We start from the raw sequence: 23,637 nt of genomic DNA on the forward strand, positions 1-23,637 counted from the left end.
AGCGACCAATAGATCTGAATCATTTCAAATTCAATTACATATAACATTTCTGTTATCTTTAATTCCATACGTTACGTCTTTTTTTCGTTTATGAGTACATAGACTCACTGGAAACAGCTAGCTGAAGTTGTGTATATAATTCACGTTTATTTACGTCAGAACGATTTCCTAAACCAACTTTGATCAGATTTAATATAAAGAAACACTTTTTCTTTGCATTTTAATTTCCTTTTCATTTCGTTTCTTTCTTTCGGGTGCCAGGTGCCCTTCAATCTTGAGGCCCTTTTACGTCACCAGATACACATGTATTTTTTCGTTCCATAGCTTAACTTTTCCGGATTTTGGAATTTTGATATGCATTTGATTGAAAAATTAACATTTTTGGGTGCCAATAAGTGTTTTCAAAAATTTGTTTGAAATTCAAAACAATGGTTCAAATGGCTCTGAGCACTATGGGACTCAACTGCTGAGGTCATTAGTCCCCTAGAACTTAGAACTAGTTAAACCTAACTAACCTAAGGACATCACACACATCCATGCCCGAGGCAGGATTCGATCCTGCGACCGTAGCAGTGCTCTACCCTTCTTTCGATCCCTGCGAAACCCTACATTTCACCAGGATAATGCACGGCCAGAACCGCGCGGCCACTTCGGCCGTCTTTGTTTGAAATTATTTTCGGATATACACACGTTAATAATGTCAGCTAAAATTATATATGTGAGTGCTACAGCATCGTCTACATTACATAAATTGCATTTGTTGTATAAATTTTAGATTCTTTATAAAAAAAAAAGTTTGTTACGAATGTAGCCCCATGATAACTTATGTGGGCGAGTGTTGATGCCCAATATTAGTCATGTAAAATGAAACTGGTGATTGAAACAAATGTATAAATTTGAATTTTCGCCGTGTTAAAACTATTTTGTGACAAGGCACGTGTTTCAAAATGAAAGAACCAAGTAAAAATATGCAATACGGTAAATTAAGCAAAGAATTATTGTACGTTTATAAAAGCAATTCTAATTAAGTTTGTAACGATGGAATATCATGGGTGGACAGATAAGGAACTATAGATATGTCGGTTAAAGAAACCTTCAGTTGGTTGTTTTACTTGTTATGGCGTTGATACGAGAGACCTGCTATGGTGAACTAACTGTAGATTTGCGCCTACTACAGCTAAGTATTGGAGTTTACCTTTAACACTGCCGCCTTTATCAAGCCACGGTCATCGTGCGGAATTCCGCAAATTGCCAAGACGAAAGTCTGTCTAAAAGCGTCAGGAAACGATGAAGTTGTAAGGACACAGTCTCGGAGCACCGTCCAGTGAAACTCTCTGCTGATGTAACATACAGCAGGAAAATGTATGGAGTGAGAGTAGTGTACTGTTCATGTAGCCAACATCAAATCCCACTTGTCACGTGCCTCATATATAACGTTGATTTCACACTCGTTTGCCCTGTTTTTACGCATTTTTTTATTAGTAACAGCAGTGGTGCATAATTGCTGCTGTTACGGTTCAAACCGAAATAAGAGAAGTTACTTTTCGCAGTTAACTGCCACAAATGTCTATCTACGGTTATTGTAGCTCTAGAAGTGCTTTATGGGTCGAAAAATATCAGGACGCAATGTAACGTAGAGTTAATATCGCAACATTAATTTACGTGATTGTGTGGCCACATGTATAAGATAAGTGTTAGATAAATTCGGTATTGTGGAAGTGTCAATACGTCGAACGTATAGACGTTTCGAGCAATTTCCAGTTGTAGGATATGATTTATCTATGACAATAATGGTCATCACCTTCGGACTACACAAGTCTACAAACAATCGTGCTTATTTTAAGATAGTCCCAATAGAAATGCAGTAACAGTAGCTATGACATGGGAATGAATATTGATCTCGAAAAGTGAATAAAAATTAAGCTGTAAGGTTTGGTGGTTACAACAACAACTTCGTAAGCTGTAAATAATTTTGGTTTAATGTTGCATTCTTATCACAGAAATAAATGCATTTACACAGTTTACAATGTGACAATGTTATGACAGTTGTCAAACAAACACATCTCGTCCTCAGAAATGAAATAATCCTAAACCTCACAATGATAAATTTTAACTAGAAGTTTCTTTACAAAATTATTCTTACGACAACATCATGATGTTGGCCAGTAGTACAATAGATCATCTGATTCCGGTTCAAAGTTCGGTACTATTTAGGATGACAATCAAGTCTACGGAGGATGGTTAGTTTTGTGACAAGTTGAGCAAAAGATTACCCAAGGCCACTCGAGTTTACAGTGGACGCAAGCTGGTGGACGAACAAGTTTACGCCCCTGCACGCGGTATTTACCTTAGCTGCGATGAGCTGTCATCTGCATGGCTGCTCTCGTCCTCTGAAATTTCTATAAAAACCAATTAAACCTTTGCTGATTTTTCCAGCAGAAACTCTTCCTATGTTTCTCGCTATGCGAGAAACCACGCACTCATCCCTAGTCTTGAAATATGGCGATATGCACGCGCATGGCTGGAGCAGTGTGCATATTAAAATGCCCTCTCAGTCCTCGCAAGGACAATTAACTAACTAACTGGCTGGTTTGTTTCTCCACAGTGGGAGCTCAACGACGCTTCAGCTAATATCTTGCTGAATGTCAGCCACACTGAACGCAATGTTCACTCAGATTTCTCATCTGCGTCGTACAGAGCGTTATGCGCTCCGTTGTGCACTTGACGCCAGTTCAGAGAAGCGTCCCCGAAAATTTCGCTGTCGTCTTTCTCGTAGCCGAACTCTCTACCCTCCTTGATCCTTTCGTTCTCCACGTCACGGCTTTTTTCGACCATAGGAGCGTTCCTCTTATTTTGAGAAACTCTCTCTCCCAATCGTAAGGGCCCTACCATGGAACTGCACCGAAATCCCGGAACTTTACTCTTTCCTTGTCCGTTTCCGTCAATCGGACATTTCATGCCCGTTCACATGTGTACCATTCGCTATTCATGTGATCAACTGCGCACTGGTTTTGTTTGTATCCATTTGGAATTCCGAAACGCAGTTTTCTAAAGCTTCTTTGTGTCCTACTTCTGGTGGCCCGTTACTTGTTCTGCAGTATGTGTCACCTGCCCGGTCGCTGACTCCTGCTCCAAGACGCCCCCTAAGAACTTTTCGTGGTGCCTCCCGTGGTGGGGCCTCTGCTTCTGCCTGCGCCTGCTTCCACACAAAAAGTTTCCTCTCGCTGCTCGTTTCACCTACTGGACATTGACATGCATTATATAGGAGCGGTGTGTTAATACTGTCGACTGAGTATCATCACTTTTGCATTACATACTTACAGGCAGATCTGCTCATTACTGCCGAAGTAAGTTAGGTGCCATATTCACCTTCCCATTATGATGTATAAAACTGTTATGTAAGGTGCGAAATTGACCTTCATTTATTCTGCCACCTTACAAAGTATACTCGTATGCCGCTAGAAAGAAAAAATGTAAGAATTTCATTTGAAAATATTTTATTGTGTGATAAATCGTTAATTTGTTACATTCCATAATTGTAAATTCGATGTTTTAATGCGGACAATTTCACCTTGGCGCACTGGGACACCATTTCACACCAGCACTGCAGCATAAGTTGTTACAATCAACGCTCCGTAATGCGACCAACTGCTGAGGAAAACCTAAAAGAAGCTGTGATCAACCCTTCTTTAACTACAACAAAAAATAGCGACATATGAGCTGTGTCACTATTTGTCGCCAACAGGCATAATGCCGTTGCATTTACCTGTTCAAAGACTGCAGGCGTGTTCATTCCAGAGATCGAATGGATTGAAATGATCGTATGGCGTTACTGGGTCGGGAGATCCCACCTGGGTGAAATTGTTAAGATGCAAATGAATGCGTGTCCAAAATCTGAGGCACTTTTGAACGGTATCTGTCTGTGCTAGCGGTGTAATGAGATTCAACATAGGCAGAGCGCCCCACGACCGTACCCTACTCATCACCATAGTCATGTGACTGTTGAAGTCTGAGTATCAGGAGTGATCTGAGAGTTTCTGTTTGAGAGGGTTGCTGCAACGTATACGCAGTGTACTGCAACTCCGATGTGGGTATATAAGCACCGACATTAAAGTAATGGATTGGTATGACATTCGTGTCTCTCCGGCGGGATTTCGCTAAATGTAGAATCCTGAACTATGGTGACGTTGTTACCAGGACCAACGTGCTGTTATTCTTTACATGGCTGCCTAAGAATAAACACCGGCAGATATGCTTTCGAGAATGAAGAATTATGCAATTAATGCGGAACGTGCGGAGAAACTGCGACAATGGGTGCTGCTGTCTCGTGGTAACGCACGTCCTCATATCGCAAATTTCGCAACGCAGTAGTTCTACATCTACATATATACTCCGCTAGCCACCAAGCGGTGTGTGACAGAGGGCACAATTCGCGCCAAAGTCATATTCCCCCCCTCCCCCCCCCCCTCCCCTCTGTTCCAGTCGCGGATCGTGCGAGGGAAAAACGACTGTCTGAACGCCTCAGTACGAGCTCTAATTTCACTTATCTTTGAACTGTGATCATTGCGCGATTTGAAAACTGGTAATAATATATGCTCTAAATTCTCGGCGAAAATCGGATTAAGAAATTTAGTGAGCAGTCCCTTCCGTTTAGCGCGCCGTCTGTCTGCAACTGTGTCCCACTTCAAACTTTCTATGATATTTGTAACGCTCTCGCGATGGCTGATTGTTCTAGTCACTAATCTTGCTACTCTTCTTTGGACCTTCTCAATTTCTTGAATCAGACCCAACTGGTAAGGATAAAAAAAAATGTTCAGATGTGTGTGAAATCGTATGGGACTTAACTGCTAAGGTCATCAGTCCCTAAGCTTACGCACTACTTAACCTAAATTATCCTAAGGACAAACACACACACACCCATGCCCGAGGGAGGACTTGAACCTCCGCCGGGACCAGCCGCACAGTCCATGAGTGCAGCGCCCTAGACCGCTCGGCTAATCCCACGCGGCGGTAAGGATTCCAAACAGACGAACAATAGTCTAAGACTGGACGAACAAACGTATTGTAAGCAATTTCCTTTGTTGAAGGACTGCATCGCTTCAGGATTCTACCAATAAACCGTAATCTAGAGTTTGCCTTGCCCATTACTTGTGTAATCAGATCATTCCATTTGAGATCATTTCGAACAGTCACACCCAGATACTTGACGGATGCTACCGCTTCCAAAGAATGGGCATTTATTTTGTACTTGTATATTAATGGGGATTTTCGCCTTGTTATGCACAGTAGGTTACACTTGTATGTATTGTATTGTATGTTAACCGGGGAGGCTCCGTCCCCGCCGCAGCCGCAGTGGTCCACAACCCCACGACGACTACCGCAGTCCATTTCACCCCTCCGCCGCCCCACACCGAACCCAGGGTTATTGTGCGGTTCGGCCTCCGGTGGACCCTCCAGGGAACTTCTCACACCAGACGAGTGAACCCTTATGTTTGATTGGTAGAGTAATGGTGGTGTACGCGTACGCGGAGAACTTGTTTGCGCAGCAATCGCCGACATAGTGTAACTGAGGCAGAATAAGGGGAACCAGCCCGCATTCGCCGGAGCAGATAGAAAACCGCCTGAAAACCATCCACAGACTGGCCGGTTCACCGGACCTCGACTCAAATCCTTCGGGCGGATTCGTGCCGGAGACCAGGCGCTCCTTCCCGCCCGGAAAGGTTACACTTACTAATATTGAGAGATAACTGCCAGTCATTACACCAAGCATTTATTTTCTACAAATCCTCATTGATTTGTCATAACTTTCGTGTGATACTACTTTCCTGCAGACTACAGCATCATCGGCAAACAGTCTAATGCCGTTGTCAGTGCCACAACCAATTCAGGTGGGAGACACTCGAGCACCCGTCCTATACTCCTGATCTCTCCAAATGCGATTACCACGCTTTCGGTCCATTGAAACAGGCCTTGAAGGCTAGACGATTCCTGTAGGACGAGGATGTGCAGTAGGCAGTTACGCACTTCTTCATGCAGGACACGCTGTTTTAACAAACCTGGTGCGCCGGTGGGATGATTGGCTCAATGCTCGCGGCAATTTTGCCTGGTTAGCATACAGATTCTGGACCGTACGGCCTTCGGACGGAATCCTTTTGATCGCCATTTACACATTGGCGACAAAAATTCTCTTCAGCGCATCTGTATACTCGCTTCATAGATATTCATAGACATTCTACAACTATAGCCATAATCTGCAAATCACTGAGAAGTGCATAACAGTATGTACATGTCATTATACCAAGAAGTCTTGGCGTTCCACTTTCGTATGGAGCGCGGGAACGCTATTTGCTTAAACGTGTCTGTACTTGCTGTAATTTGTCTACCTTTGTCTTCGCAATCCCTTTGGTAGTGATACGTTCTAAAGGTGGCAGAGGTAAAATATAGCGAGTAAAAGGCTATTTACAATTTGTACAGAAACCATAAGGCAGCTATAGGAGTCGAGGGGCATGAATGGGAAGCAGTGGTTGGGAAGGGAGTGAGACAGGGTTGTAGCCTATCCCCGATGTTATTCAATTTGTATATTGAGCAAGCAGTAAAGGAAACAAAAGAAAAATTCGGAGTAGGAATTAAAATCCATGGAGAAGAAATAAAAACTTTGAGGTTCGCCGACGACATTGTAATTCTCTCAGAGACAGCAAAGGACCTGGAAGACCAGTTGAACGGAATGGACAGTGTCTTGAAAGGAGGATATAAGATGAACATCAACAAAAGCAAAACGAGGATAATGGAATGTAGTCGAATTAAGTTGGGTGATGCCGAGGGAATTAGATTAGGAAATGAGACACTTAAAGTAGTAAAGGAGTTTTGCTATTTGGGGAGCAAAATAACTGATGATGGTCGAAGTAGAGAGGATATAAAATGTAGACTGCCAATGGCAAGGAAAGCGTTTCTGAAGAAGAGAAATTTGTTAACATGGAGTATAGATTTAAGTGCCAGGAAGTCGTTTCTGAAAGTATTTGTATGGAGTGTAGCCATGTATGGAAGTGAAACGTGGACGATAAATAGTTTAGACAAGAAGAGAATAGAAGCTTTCGAAATGTGGTGCTACAGAAGAATGCTGAAGATTAGATGGGTAGATCACATAAATAATGATGAGGTATTGAAGAGAATTGGGGAGAAGAGGAGTTTGTGGCACAACTTGACAAAAAGAAGGTACCGGTTCGTAGGACATGTTGTGAGGCATGAAGGGTTCACAAATTTAGCATTGGAGGGCAGCGTGGAGGGTAAAAATCGTAGAGGGAGACCAAGATATGAATACACTAAGCAGATTCAGAAGGATGTAGGTTGCAGTACGTACTGGGAGATGAAGAAGCTTGCATAGGATAGAGTAGCGTGGAGAGCTGTATCAAACCAGTCTCTGGACTGAAGACCACAACAACGTAAGAGGTCGTAGTATATTCCTAGATTTATCACTTAAAGCTGGAAGTAAGCTATCTTGGATTAGTTTGCATCCATCTTCAAGGGTCTTCCCTTTGATTTCTTCAGCATCTCCGTGACGCTCTTCCATAGGTCAAACAAACCTATGGCCATTTATTCTGCTTTCTTTGTATACATTCAATATCCCCTGTTAGTCCTATTTGCTACGGATCGCACATATTTGATCAGTATTCTAGGATGGGCTGCACGAAGATTCTACACTCCTGGAAATGGAAAAAAGAACACATTGACACCGGGGTGTGTCAGGCCCACCATACTTGCTCCGGACACTGCGAGAGGGCTGTACAAGCAATGATAACACGCACGGCACAGCGGACACACCAGGAACCGCAGTGTTGGCCGTCGAATGGCGCTAGCTGCGCAGCATTTGTGCACCGCCGCCGTCAGTGTCAGCCAGTTTGCCGTGGCATACGGAGCTCCATCGCAGTCTTTAACACTGGTAGCATGCTGTGACAGCGTGGACGTGAACCGTATGTGCAGTTGACGGACTTTGAGCGAGGGCGTATAGTGAGCATGTGGGAGGCCGGGTGGACGTACCGCCGAATTGCTCAACACGTGGGGCGTGAGGTCTCCACAGTACATCGATGTTGTCGCCAGTGGTCGGCGGAAGGTGCACGTACCCGTCGACCTGGGACCGGACCGCAGCGACGCACGGATGCACGCCAAGACCGTAGGATCCTACGCAGTGCCGTAGGGGACCGCACCGCCACTTCCCAGCAAATTAGGGACACTGTTGCTCCTGGGGTATCGGCGAGGACCATTCGCAACCGTCTCCATGAAGCTGGGCTACGGTCCCGCACACCGTTAGGCCGTCTTCCCCGCTCACGCCCCAACATCGTGCAGCCCGCCTCCAGTGGTGTCGCGACAGGCGTGAATGGAGGGACGAATGGAGACGTGTCGTGTTCAGCGATGAGAGTCGCTTCTGCCTTGGTGCCAATGATGGTCGTATGCGTGTTTGGCGGCGTGCAGGCGAGCGCCACAATCAGGACTGCATACGACCGAGGCACACAGGGCCAACACCCAGCATCATGGTGTGGGGAGCGATCTCCTACACTGGCCGTACACCAGTGGTGATCGTCGAGGGGACACTGAATAGTGCACGGTACATCCAAACCGTCATCGAACCCATCGTTCTACCATTCCTAGACCGGCAAGGGAACTTGCTGTTCCAACAGGACAATGCACGTCCGCATGTATCCCGTGCCACCCAACGTGCTCTAGAAGGTGTAAGTCAACTACCCTGGCCAGCAAGATCTCCGGATCTGCCCCCCATTGAGCATGTTTGGGACTGGATGAAGCGTCGTCTCACGCGGTCTGCACGTCCAGCACGAACGCTGGTCCAACTGAGGCGCCAGGTGGAAATGGCATGGCAAGCCGTTCCACAGGACTACATCCAGCATCTCTACGATCGTCTCCATGGGAGAATAGCAGCCTGCATTGCTGCGAAAGGTGGATATACACTGTACTAGTGCCGACATTGTGCATGCTCTGTTGCCTGTGTCTATGTGCCTGTGGTTCTGTCAGTGTGATTATGTGATGTATCTGACCCCAGGAATGTGTCAATAAAGTTTCCCCTTCCTGGGACAATGAATTCACGGTGTTCTTATTTCAATTTCCAGGAGTGTATATGCAGCTCCCTTTGTATAGTACTTGCATTCCTTGAGTATTACAGCAATGAAGTGAGTTCTGCCACCTGTTTTACCTGCGACTAAGCCTATGAAATCATTCTATTTGACATCTCTCAGCTTCTTGTATGAGTTGATCGATTTCAGTTGTGGCTCACTGCCGGCCGAAGTGGCCGCGCGGTTCTGGCGCTGCAGTCTGGAACCGCGAGACCGCTACGGTCGCAGGTTCGAATCCTGCCTCGGGCATGGATGTGTGTGATGTCCTTAGGTTAGTTAGGTTTAACTAGTTCTAAGTTCTAGGGGACTAATGACCTCAGCAGTTGAGTCCCATAGTGCTCAGAGCCATTTGAACCATTTTTGTGTCTCACTATTCACAGGATACGTGTTTTTGTTTTTCAAATTGCACGGTTTTCGTTTGTGAATAATTTTGCAACTTTTTTCGGACAGTACTTCACTATAAATAACCACATTGTCTGCGAAGAGTCTGAGGTTGCTATTGATATTGTCTACAATGTTATTAACATACAGCTGGAACAACTAGGATCCCAATATACTTCCTGAGGCACACCTGAAGTTACTTGTACATTTGTCGATGATTCTTAATCCAAGAAAGCCTAAATTCAGTCACAAATTTCGCTTGATTCCCCCATACCATGCTACTTTCAGTATGTAGCTTCCCCATAAGAAAATACGTGTAAAATAGTGTAAAAAGATCAGCAAGAATTATTATGACTTGTGTATGATGTACAGTATATTATGCTTGATGGAAATTATGTGACATAACATGAGAGACGCTTTTGTACGGAAATAATAATAATCATTACTACTTATGTACCAGAGAATAAAACATGTAGACCTACTGATGCTATATTAATCACAAAAAGAATAATTAGTTATTATTAACTGAGATCTTCATGTATCTGTATTATTACGAGCGTCACTTAAAAAGTTCGTTTTATCAGTAGCTGCCTCTGCTGTCGGTCGAATTTACAATTAGTACACACTGCTGTAGAACAAAAAAGTGTTTAAGTTACAAATATTTCAATATAGGTGTAAAAGATACGTGTTGCAATTATTTAATGTATGTTGGTAAAATTCTATGTCAAATAATCAAGCCCTTTTCAGAATTTAGATCCGTTTGCAGGAACAAAAGGGACCTTACTGGGTAACTGCAGCCGCCTCCATTACCCGGTGCATTTGAAATTATTTCAACTGCGCGAAAGAGGCGCAACTTGGAGTGAAGTGATTTAAATATCCTCTCTTCCAACACTGCAGTGGAAGAGAATATAATCTTTCCAAATTATTTTTCTATTTGACTGACTAAAAACAGTACAGATAGGCCTTGGACTGAACTTACGTGGGTACGGAGAGTTTTGTTTCGAGAATTCTAACGTTTTTCTCATATAAAAACATATACATACGTAAATCAGCTTACTAACATCAGAATTCCTAGTATTTTTAGGTTATTTGTCAAGAGTACCAGTTATTTTCCAAACACCAAATTGCGGTGTTGTTGTTATGGCCTTCAGTCCTAAGATTGGTTTGATGCAGCTCTCCGTGCTACTCCATCTTGTGCAAGCCCCTTCATCATCGAATGGCTAATGCAACCTACGAGACATCCTTCTAAGTGTGCTTCTGTACCCATTTATTCGTCTTCCTCATGGGCAGAGGCAAGGGGGGGGGGCTATGGGAGCTATAGCCCCCCCCCCCATGCAGAATTCAATCATTTTCTTTATAATTATGTAAATAGGTTGCAATGTATTTCAAACACATTTTGACAAAATAATAAGAGCGGCAAATAGCTTACTATCAAAACCAATAAATATCATTTAACTTAAAATGGGCGTCTTATTATTTATTAATACTCATTTTTTACCCTGAACCTCATATCAAACTACTTTAAGCAACACCAAATTTGATGTGTCGACAGAAGTGCCGACACAGTGTTATTTTGAGGGGGCCAATATGCACGCTATAAGCTCACGCAGAATATCGTGACGTCTGAAACAGGACGCTCAATGAATGCTATAAAGAAAAGTACGTTGCTTTTGGAATACTTAACTTTAATCCATCCTTGTTGTATACATCGTTCTTGTTGAGACATGCTTTAGACGATAATTATCAATTGCTATGTAAGGCTAATGGCGCCTTGCTAGGTCGTAGCCATGGACTTAGCTGAAGGCTATTCTAACTATCTGCTCGGCTAATGAGCGATGCTTCGTCAGTGTAGTCGCTAGCAATGTCGTCCGTACAACTGGGGCGAGTGCTATTCCGTATCTCGAGACCTGCCTTGTGGTGGCGCTCGGTCTGCGATCACACAGTGGCGACACGCGGGTCCGACATGTACTAATGGACTGCGGCCGATTTAAAGCTACCACCTAGCAAGTGTGGTGTCTGGCAGTGACACCACATTCCTCCCCCGCAAATCGGCGAACGGTCGTGTGATAAGGCTTCCGCCCGCTGTGGGGAGGACCCCACGTTGACGTATGCGATGAGGTGGGGAGCCTAACAACAGGCGAGGCTGTGCCACCCGCACCCGGCCATTCGGTCCGAGGGGAGCTAGGAAACGCCTGAAAACCTAGTCCAGGGTGCACGTCAACATGCGATGTATGCGCCCGTAAAGAGACAGGAGGGGCCGAAGGGTCGACCTCCATTGCGTCGGGGCATCCGACGCGCGAAGACGCCAAGTGGTCCGGAGCGGGCAAGAGTTCCATGGCGGAGGACAGCTGGTCACGGGAAGCGATCGGCGGCGCGGGACCCAGGGAGGCGCTTGGCGGCTGCAGCGAAGCGTGCACTGCGGGCGGCGCCGGCTGGAGGACAGGCGGCGGCGGCGGAGGCGGCGGCGGCGTGTCGCCATGGGGCAAAATGGAAGGCATCGTCGGTAACACCTGGGGATGAGGCGAGCCAGTAGATGGGTCCCCAGGGCGCTGACCGGACGGCACCGTCGCTGAAAGCAGACGGGGAGCGGCAGAACCCGTGCGACGACAGAGGCGCAGCTGATTGAGATGCCGACGCACCTCACCAGAGGCCCCCAAAACCAAATACATCGCGCGGCCGAGGCAGCGAAGAATGCGCCCTGCGAGCCAACGCCGTGAACCTCGGTAGTTGCGATAGAATACAACGTCGCCTGGAGCAAAAGCAGGAGTCTGCCGCTGCACAGGAACCTGATGCGGCGGGTGCAGCAAAGACATCAAGGTTCGATGAGGACGACCGTGGAGCAACTCAGCCGGCGAGCGACCATCTCGGGGCTGAGAGCGATACGATGACAAAAAGAGCAACAACGGTTCCTCCCGAGAATGCGACTCTTTCAACTTCAACATCTGTGACTTGAAAGTCCGGACCAATCGTTCAGCGGCACCGTTTGACTGAGGCGAAAACGGCGCGGATGTCAGATGTTGAATACCTTTGGCCTGGCAGAATGACTGAAATTCTGCGGACATGAATTGTGGGCCATTGTCGGAAACAATAGTCTGCAGAAGATCTTCAATGCAAAAGATAGCAGACAACGCTGGAATGGTGGCGGAGGACGTCGTGGAAGACATCCAGACAACAAAAGGAAAATTACTGAAGGCATCTACCAGAACCAACCATCGAGCATTCCAGAATGGACCAGCAAAATCGATGTGCAAGCGTTGCCAAGGGGAAGTGGCTTTTGGCCATGCAAAGACTGTCCGCGGCGGTGCAGATTGTTGTTCGGCACACGCCATGCAAGAAGAACACATACTCGTAATCGCAGCATCGATTCCGAACCAAGTACAGTGCTGACGAGCAAGTTGTTTCGTTCGCACTATACCCCAATGTCCTTGGTGAAGAAGCCGTAAAACAGAGGACTGTAACGAACGTGGGACCACGACTCTGGATTGATCATTATCAGAACGCAACAACAAAACACCACGTCGAACAAAAAGTCTCTCCTTGTGAGCAAAAAATCGGCGAACCAACGGATCCTCGATCCGAGACTTTGCAAAGGCCATTGCGTAGCAACAAAACGCAAAACGGTAGCAAGGACAGGGTCAGCAGCTGTGGCTGTAGCTACACGACGAAAATCAATCGGAAACGATTCGACCACGTCATCGGTTTCCGCACCAATGAACATGTAAGCAAGTTCGGAAGAATCGAATGCTCTATCCTCAGCAACAGGCAAGTATTTGAAAGCAACGCCGATGTCAACTGGCGAAAAGCGCGGTCGCAGTCCGTCGTCCAGACGAACGGAACACCTGTACGGCGTAAGCGATGAAGCGGAGCTGAAATCGAAAAGGCATTGCCCACATTCACTCACACCTTGTGATTCGAAATCGTTTAATGTTCTTGCGACCTTATCACGCAATGCGTGAGGAACATTGCGCGCTCTGAAAAATTTCGGTTGCGCGTTGACTTTCAGTTCCAAATGTGCTTCATAGTTCTTAGGGCAACCAAGGCCCAGTGCAAAAATGTCTGCAAATTCTTCACACAGACGAGAAACACTGTCTGAAGGCACAGTCTGATTCACTGATAGGACCTGATTTACTGTAGACATGTTAAACAATTGAAATAAATCCAAACCAAACAAGTTCACTGCAGTAGAAGAACGAAGAACGTAAAATGACACAAGTTTTGTTTGTCCCTTGCATGCTGCAAGATGAGTGCACTGTCCTAACACAGGGATATTCTGACCTGAATAACTATTTAACTGAACATGTGCGGCACGCAACGGAGGTTTGCCCAGTTGTTTGTACGTGTCGTGATTGATCAATGAAACAGCAGCTCCGGTATCGAGCTGGAATGGGATGACCTTGCCATTAAAGTCCAAGTCTACAAAAAGTTTATTGTCCTGCTGACGACAAGAGCGACTGTCTCGTGCAATTTGAACTGATACAGGTACAGCATCACTTGCTAATTGACGTGATTTCTGGCGACGTCGACGCACACTTTTTGTGGGACGAACACAGTCACTGTTAGAGAAAGTGGCACTGGACGAAGTGGAATTAACTACATGAATGTCCATGGGCGAAGGTCCACGAGCCTGAGTGTCCTTGGTTCGATTCCGGCGCGAAGCAAAGGGCCTGGAATGATTAAGAGTGTCTGATCTGAGCTTTTTCTGGCAAACACTTTGAACATGTCCTTTCTTATTACAGAAAAAGCAAATAGCCTGGTGTGATGGGCAATTTTCACGCGAATGTCTAGTAGCACACCGCGGGCATGATTTCACTGCAATTGTATGCTGGCGCGGCACACCTGGTTTAGAGCATGGTGGCAGCTGCGTGGACGTGCGCGAGGGCAGTTTACTGGGCCGTGCAGCGCGCTCGGCGGGCCGGTTAATGTTACACACGGCTGGCGAAGTTGCAAATGATTCCTGAGCAAAGTCAAGTGTGTCTTGTCTATCTAATATGTCTATCACTTGCTGAAGGGAGGGATTGACGAGTTTCAAAATCTGTTCCCGTATGCGAACATCAGAAACGTTCTGTGCTATTGCATCACGTACCATTGTATCTGAATAAGGGAGTCCACATTCACACTCAAAAGCACAATCCCGTGTAAGGCCTTGCAAAGTTGCAACCCACTCCCTATTGGTCTGACCGGCCGTACGTTTTGTACGAAAGAAAGTATACCTTTTTGCAACGACATTGACTGTTTCTTTGAAATAGGCATCTAAAGCAGACAAAATTTCTTCGTAGGATAGAGTTGCTACGTCACGTCGGGGAAATAATTTCACTATCACACGGTACGTTTGCACCCCTACACACGACAATAAATGAGCCTGCCGCTCGTTACCTTGAATTCTGTAGGCGGCGAGATGAAATCCAAACTGGCGTGACCACTCTGTCCATGTTTCCTGAGCAGGGTCATAGCGACGAAATGGGGGTGCAACTGCCTGTTGTGGCTGCGGTAGCGGTGAAGCGGCTGCGGCCGCATCGGTTTGCAATGCACGTTGACCCTGGACGAGCTGTCCCAGGGCATCCAATAACGCCTGCGTCTGCTGATTCTGCAAGCGATAAAATTCGGACAGTACATCTGGCGAAGCCATGACACAAGTAAATGTAAGCAATGAGAAAGAACAAGACCCTTTTTTAACTCGTCGCCATGTGATGTGTCGACAGAAGTGCCGACACAGTGTTTTTTGAGGGGGCCGATATCCACGCTATAAGCTCACGCAGAATATCGTGACGTCTGAAACAGGACGCTCAATGAATGCTATAAAGAAAAGCACGTTGCTTTTGGAATACTTAACTTTAATCCATCCTTGTTGTATACATCGTTCTTGTTGAGACATGCTTTAGACGATAATGATCAATTGCTATGTAAGGCTAATGGTGCCTTGCTAGGTCGTAGCCATGGACTTAGCTGAAGGCTATTCTAACTATCTGCTCGGCTAATGAGCGATGCTTCGTCAGTGTAGTCGCTAGCAATGTCGTCCATACAACTGGGGCGAGTGCTATTCCGTATCTCGAGACCTGCCTTGTGGTGGCGCTCGGTCTGCGATCACACAGTGGCGACACGCGGGTCCGACATGTACTAATGGACCGCGGCCGATTTAAAGCTACCACCTAGCAAGTGTGGTGTCTGGCGGTAACACCACAAAATTTTAACAATTTGTCGGTGGTGGACCCCAACTCTCCTTCTGTTAAGCGATATTCCATTCCCCCAAACCCCCTCCCCCCCCAATTACCCCTCCTCCCCCCTTGATTGACTTCCAGAATCGCCCCTGATTTTTCTCTCCGATTTTTACCCCATATGCTTTGCTTCAGTACTAAATTGTTGAACCTGTGATGTCTGAGAATGAGTCCCATCAGCCTATTCCTTCTCCTAGTCAGATTGTGTCACAAATTTCGTTTCTCCCTAATTCTATTCCGTACCTTCTCATTTGTCACGTGATCTAATCTTCAACATTCTTCGGTAGCACCATATTTCAAGAGCTTCTATTCTCTCTTTGTCTGAAATGTTTATTGTGAATGTTTCACTTCCATACACGGCTACACCCCACACAAATACTTTCAGAAAAGACTTCCTGGCAACCTAGATATATTTGCTGCTAACAATTTTTTCCTCTTCAGAAACGTTTTTCCTGCCATTACCAGTCTACATTTTATATCCTCTCTTCTTCGGCCATCATCAGTTACTTTGCTGCCCTAATAGCTAACTACTACTCATCTACTGCTGTAAGTGTCTCGTTTCTTGGTCTAATTTCCTCAGCATCATCTGATTTAATTAGGCTACATTTCATTATTATTGTTTTGCTTTTTTATGTTCATTTTATGTCCTTCTCTCACTATCCATTCCGTTAAACTCTTCTTCGGAAATCCTTTGCTACGTCTGACAGAATTACAGTGTCGTCGGCGAACCTCAAAGTTTTTGATTTCATCTCCCTGAACTTCATTTCCTACTCTAAATGTTCCTTTGGTTCCCTTTACTAATTGCTCAATGTACGGATTGAATAATATCGGGGATAGGCTATAACCTTGTCTCACTCCCTTCTCAACCACTGTTTGCCTTTTATGTCCCTTTACTCTTATAACTGCCATCTGGTTTCTGTACGAGTTGTAAACAGTCTTTCGCTCCCTGTATTTTACCCCTGCTACCTTCAGAATTCCAAGAGAGTATTTCAGTCTACATTGTCAAAATGTTTCTCTAACTCTACAAACACTATAAACGTAGGTTTACCTTTCCTTAACGTATCTTCTAAGAGAAGTCGTAGGGTCAGTATTGCCTCGAGTGTTCCTATATTTCTCCAAAATCGAAATTGATCTCTCTCGGAGTCGGCTTCTACCAGTTTTTCCATTCTTCTGCAAGGAATTCGTGTTAGTATTTTGTAACCATGAATTATTAAATGATAGTTTTTCACACTTGTCCGCACCTGCGTTTTTTGGAATTGGAATTATTGTATTCTTTTTGAATTCTGCGAGTATTTCGCCCATCTCACACCAGATGGAAGAGTTTTGTCATGGCTGGCTCTCTCAATGTTATCACTAGTTCCGACGGAGTGTCATCTACACATGGGACCTTGTTCTGTGCTTAGGACTGGTTTTCCATCTGAGCTCTCGATGTTCATACAGCTGCTTCTCTTTTCTCCAAAGGCCTCATTAATTTTGTTGTGGGCTGTATCTACCTTTCTCCTAGTGACGTATGCTTCTAAATCCTTACATTTTCCCTGTAGCCAGTCCTACTTAGCTATTTTGGACTTCCTGTCAATAAAATTTTTTAAACGTCTGTATTCGCTTTCACCTGCTGCATTTTTATATTTTCTCCTTTCATCAGTTAACTTCATTATCTCCCTCGTTATACAAAGATTTATACTTGGCCTTGTCTTTTTACCTATTTGATTCTCTGTTGCCTTTACTATTTCATCTCTCAATGTTACCCATTCTTCTTTTACTGTATTCCGTTCCTCTGTTCTTGTCAAACGTTGCTTAATGCTCCCTCTGAAATTCTCAACAACATTTGGTTCTTTCAACTTATCCAGGTCCCATCTCCTTAATTTCCGACCTTTTTGCAATTTCTTCAGTTTCATTCTACAGTTCATAACCAATAAATTGTGGTCAGAGTCCACATCTGCTCCTGGAAACGTCTTACAGTTTAGTATCTGGTTCCTAAATCTCTATCTTACCATTATATAATGAGTCCGAAACCATCCGGCGTCTGCAGGTCTCTACCCCGTGTACAGCCTTCTTTCATGATTCTTAAACCGGGTATTAGCGATAATTAAATTATGCACGTTTCTTGTAGTGGCCACTTTCGCAGAAGCTGTATATAAATTGCAGTTGTTTCAACTACTACAAGAGAAAATGATATGAAAATAATTAGAATAAATAATGAAAGACATCTCCTAACATTACAGGAAAATTATCTTATATACAAAACAAAGGCTGAAAAGAAACAACTACTAAATGACCAAGTAAATATGACTAACAACTCACGGTTTACACTGATTGATCATATAATAGACAGAAATACCAACAAATAATTTCATATCTGATTCCTCTCGTAAGTATATACAGGAAAATATAATAATTATTATTATCATTATTATTATTGTTATTATTTTTAAGAATAAAAAAAAGAAAAGTAAGAAATCTCTCTCCCTCCCTAATACACACACACACACACACACACACACACACTCACGCACGCACACATTCACGAAACAGTTGGTAACACTTAGAAAAACAAATGAACCTCTGTCTTAAAAAGCTGGCAGTTACAGTGATGTGTAACGAAAACAGTGAACTGAAAGTGAACTGTAAGATGTCCACCTGGTTGCCAGATGAGAAAAAGCAGTTTGCTTGGATGCAGTGAATTAGAAGTTACCTGTAAGTACCTTACCATTTCATAAAAAAACGTTAAGGAACTGTTTTTAAATCTATAACCTAGATGTGAAACAATAACCTATGTGTGAAAAGGACAAATCGTGTAATAATTCAGGACACCCACTGAAGATGCATTGTAAAACAGGCGAAAAGCGTCTAGGTGCATAAATAAAAATAAAAATTTCGATGTGCAGAATGCAAAAGGCATTTCTTAGTAGCAACTGCAATTAAATTATGCTCTGTGCAAAATTCCTCTTCCATTCCTTTCCCCCAGCCAATATTCACCTACTGTTTCTCCTTCTCTTCCTTTTTCTGCTGTCGATTTCCAGTCACCCAAAAGTACTAAATTCTTGCCTCCATTGACTATCTGGATGATTTCTTTAATGTCATCACAATAAATTAAAAATTAAATTATATCGAGAAACAGGAGAGTATAAATACTGAGCGTAGGTGTGGTACTGAGTCAGATGCTTTTCGGAAGTCAAGCACTACTGCATCTATCTCAGCGCCTCGATCCATAGCTTTCGGGATGTCGTGTGATGAATGTGTGAGTCGAGTTTCACACGATCGGTGTTCTCGGCATCCTTTCTGGTTGCCAGTTGCTACCCTGTGGTGAAGTTACCAGCGGCGTACGCTTCAGCGCCATTGTTGAGCATTGGTTGGGCAGCGAGACGCCATTGACCGGGACCTAGGCGGCGCAGGACCAGGTCAAGGCTGCTGCCGCCTTCCCCGCGGGTTTCTCCGGCGGCAAGGTCAGCCGGTAGCCGCGAACTCACGCTTTCCACAGGGCGCGCACACCACGTGCCTTGCTTGCGGCAGCGTTGGCAGGCGCGCGCAGCTTCGCGTAGCGAGTGCGCCGTTCCGGACACTGCACCGTCCTTACCTCACGCCTCTGTTTACGGAAGAGCAAGACTTCGCTTCCCATCCCTGTGTGAATGAATGTCGACTCTGTTTTGTTGTTTAAGCCGTCGGCGCGCGAGGCGAGTTAGCTAACGTTGACGTGGCGCTCTACCAGTTTTATGACGTCACTTCCTGTTGTTTCTCGTTGAGGAGCCATTTCGTCACGAGAAACGCAAAATAAGTTCTACGATATTTCGGCAACGCAAAGTGGAACCAATAGGAAACAATAACGCTCCTTACGTCACAAGCAGAAAGCAAGACGCCGTACTGCACTTGTCACGTTCAGCAAAAGGCCAAGTTCGGTGGGTTTTATATTATATTTTACACACTCTGGAGTCCGCAGCCCGTGGTCTTGCGGTAGCGTTCTCGCTTCCTGCTCCCGGGTTCGATTCCCGGTGGGGACAGGGATTTTGCTCTGCCTCGTGATGACTGGGTGTTGTGTGTTCATCATCATTGACCCGCAAGTCGCCGTAGTGGCGTCATCTACAAAGGACTTGCTATACGGCGGCCGAACTTACCCGCATGGGGCCTCCCGGCCTACAATGCCATACGATCATTTCATTTCATTTCACATACTATGAACATGTGCTGTTCCTAAGCACCAGCACACTGTATGTCTCGAGAGCGAATCGTTATCGTATTGGTATGATTTGTTGTAAGAAAATGACGGGAAACGTCATATCGGTGGTTGAAGGATTTTCGTATTTAGTTGTTTTCGCGGTATAACTCTCGTCTTACGTAAGATTCATGAAAACGTGTCATTCTTGCTAGGATTTGTTATGATTAAATTTCAACAACATTTCGGCGATTAAAACCTTTAGGAGAGTGTAACATAAGGTAAGAGGTCGCTAAAAGCTGAGTTTCAGCAGTTGAGGCGCCACGATACGGAACTGAGGGTGGATGATTTTTTTTTTTTCACCTTCACATTTTCTTAATGTTTTGGGAGTTTTCTATTAAATTAATATAAATTATTTCTGTAATATTTAATGGTATGTAAATATAAGTGCGCTGCTGTGAGGCGTGAGTTTATTCGATATGCTGAACTTTTATAAGCTGATGTCTTACTGAATGGACATGTATCTTTCAGTTTTGTCTTCTTACACATTCACAGATATTGATGTTGTTATTTATGTATGCCACAGACAGGACAACATGATAGCATATGGTCAAGACAGGAAACGTGCCTTTTAACAGAACTTTAGGTGGGAATTCACGCGCGAAAGACAGGTTGTGAGAGAAAGAAATTTAACGGTAAAAACGGTGTCTATGGAATGAAAATAAGAATGAAACGAAAGAACATTTAACTGTGTATAAAATTTATGCTGAGATTAAGTATTTTACCCCTGGCACCCTCAGAATCTGAAAGAGAGTATTCCAGTCAACATTGTCAAAAGCTTTCTATAAGTCTACAAATGATAGAAACGTAATAATGTTACCGGTGCAAAGGGACGCATCAGGTGGTGTAAAGAGCGTCGCCACAGGATAGTGGGTGACTGGAAACGAGGGATTTTGAGTGATGAATCACGCTATATTCCAATGGAAGGGTTTGGTGGTGAATGTCTGTAGAACGTTGCCTTCCATCGTGTGTAGCGCCAGCGGTGTAGTATGGAGAAAGTGGTGTAACGGTATGGGGGTGTTTTTCATGATTATGGTGTGGTCAGCTTATTGCGACTAAGAAAACGTTAAATGCAGAACGATTGTGAGCACATTTTACAGCATTGTGTAATGCGCACAACAGAGGAACAGTTTGGAAACGATGACTATAGCAGCATGACAAACTACCGTGTCATAATACAGCATCTGTGAGGCAATGATTTGTATACAGTTACAATCCTGAAGTTGACTGGTTTGCCCAGAGTCCCGATCTGAACCCGATGGACACCTTTGGGATGAATTAAAATGTCGACTTGGCTTGAGACACCAGTCTCCAACATCACTACTCTCCCTGATTTCGGCTGTTGAGGAAGAATGGGCTACCATTCCCCCACAGAAACCTCATTAAAAGTATTCCCAGTGGAGTTCAAGGCGTCGCAAAGGTGATGGGTGGAAATACCCCATATTATGTCCACAATAAGGGTCCAGATACTCTTGATTAGATAGTGTAGATATGCCGTCAGTACTTAAGCAGTTCTGCGACTTGCGAAGCGTTGTGAATTCTTGCAAACCAACACTTGTAAGTAGGCTGTTTAGATTTTTATGTTGGTAACGCCACGTAGCGCTCTGTATGAAAATCACTGACTGTGCTGTGTGCAGTCTGTGGCTGGTTGGACTCATTGTTGGAATATTCGCTTGTGTAGTGTTGGGCAGTTGGATGTGAACAGCGCGTAGCGTTGGGCAGCTGGAGGTGAGCCGCCAGCAATGGTGGATGTGAAGAGAGAGATGCCAGAGTTTTGAGAGGTTGCTATTAGCGGACGACCTGGACGTGTGTCCGCCAGAAAAAGGTAATTTGTAAAGATGGATGTAATGAATTGATAGATATTTATATGATGACTTTTGAACACTACTAAGGTAAATACATTGTTTTTCTCCATCAAAATCTTTCATTTGCTAATTATGCCTATCAGTAGTTAGTGACTTCAGTAGTTAGAATCTTTTATTTAGCTGCCAGTATTGGCGCTCGCTGTTTTGCAGTAGTTCGAGAAATGAAGATTTTTGTGAGGTAAGTGATTCATGCAAGGTAAAGGTTATGGTCAGTCAGGACCATTCTTTTGTACGGATTATTGAAAGTCAGACTGAGTTGTGCTAAAAAAAGGGATTATTGAAAGTCAGACTGCGTTGCGCTGAAAAAAATATTGTGTGTCAGTTTAGTGATGATAAGAATAAGTAAAGAATAAGTAAAGAGAAAAATATTTGAGTATGTTGAGTTTTGCTCAGCTTTTTGAAAATCTAATAACGTAGAAGTTTACCAGCACAGTCATTCATAATTTTTCTAAGGGGACGTTTCACACTCACAGGGGGAAGTTCAAACATACCTCACTGCAAGACGTGTAAACCGGTGCTCCGACGACAACGAAGCATTACAAGAAATTTTGCAAAAACAGACATAATGTCTCATGGGATAACAGCAATCAGTGATTTTATAATGTTACTTTAAATCCGCCTTGATTGCAAATTTTTTTTTATAATTCATATGACCGGTTTCGGTTCATTCAGAACCATCTTCAGATCTGATATTTAAGTTACAGGAGTAACCCGTCCAATTCAGCAACTTTCACATGCTACGTCACATGTGAATTGGACGGGTTACTCCTGTAACTTAAATATCAGATCTGAAGATGGCTCTGAATGAACCGAAACCGGTCATATGAATAATAAAAAAATTTGCAATCAAGACGGATTTAAAGTAACATTACAAGAAACACGAATACCTGTCACAGGTAAGATGCTACGAAACCAGCGCGATAGTCAGACGGTTGATGATGGTCCAACCTATCTTTCGCTTAACAGAGCCACACGTCCTGAAGTGAAATGCACTATCTGCAGGTCGTCGTATAGATTTTCCGAGGGATGAGTGAGGACATACAGTTCTTGAGGCCTAAAAGCTACAGAAACTGAATAAAAAGTGCAATGCTCGCCCACCTCTGTAGCGACACCATTGGGAATAATCCAAAAAATGCGCTTTAGAAGAGGCTGTACTGAAAAATTTTTTACGCCAGTTTGGAGTAAATCACCACCTGGACTTTCTCGAATGTCCAGAACTGGTTCATATTTGACAAATTTTTAAAAAGGGAGGACTTCAAATGGAATTTATATAACTTTATATAACTTTCCACTTTTTACAACAGCAAGATAGACAAGTCAACGGATACGTCGAAATAAACTTTGTTTTGTCGCCTCTCATGTTTTTGCTGCGTAGTAAAACTTGATTGTGATATCGTGTTTTAAGAACCCTTTGCAAGTTTAGGAACAGTGGCAACAAGGTCCAAGGAGCCATGACAATGGAGGAAGCTGAACACAAGAAAACATCCGCTTTATATGAACAAAGTGAGTGTTTAAGATTTTTAATGTGAATATCAGACCAGCATACGAATTAAGGTAAGCTTTCTCTTGCTCCACAGGATGACCACAGCGCTTACCGAGACTATACAGAACAACTTCGTTATCTTTGTGTTCTTTGGTTAAATGTTTTCGTATTGCAATTGCATCCTGAAGATGAGGTTTACACCTCGACATATGTTGCTTCATTAAATAATTTAAATAGTCGACAAATTTTCATGCGTTTTTATGTCTCAGACGCAATTTTAATATCACAGGTGTACATGAAAATTTTTATTTCTTCTCCCTCAGCTGTATTATTTTTTTTTCAAAATTTATCCTTGGCTGACTTTACTGTT

This window comes from Schistocerca serialis, chromosome 4 (genome assembly GCF_023864345.2).
Source record: "Schistocerca serialis cubense isolate TAMUIC-IGC-003099 chromosome 4, iqSchSeri2.2, whole genome shotgun sequence".
NCBI classification, from domain to species: Eukaryota; Metazoa; Arthropoda; class Insecta; order Orthoptera; family Acrididae; genus Schistocerca; species Schistocerca serialis.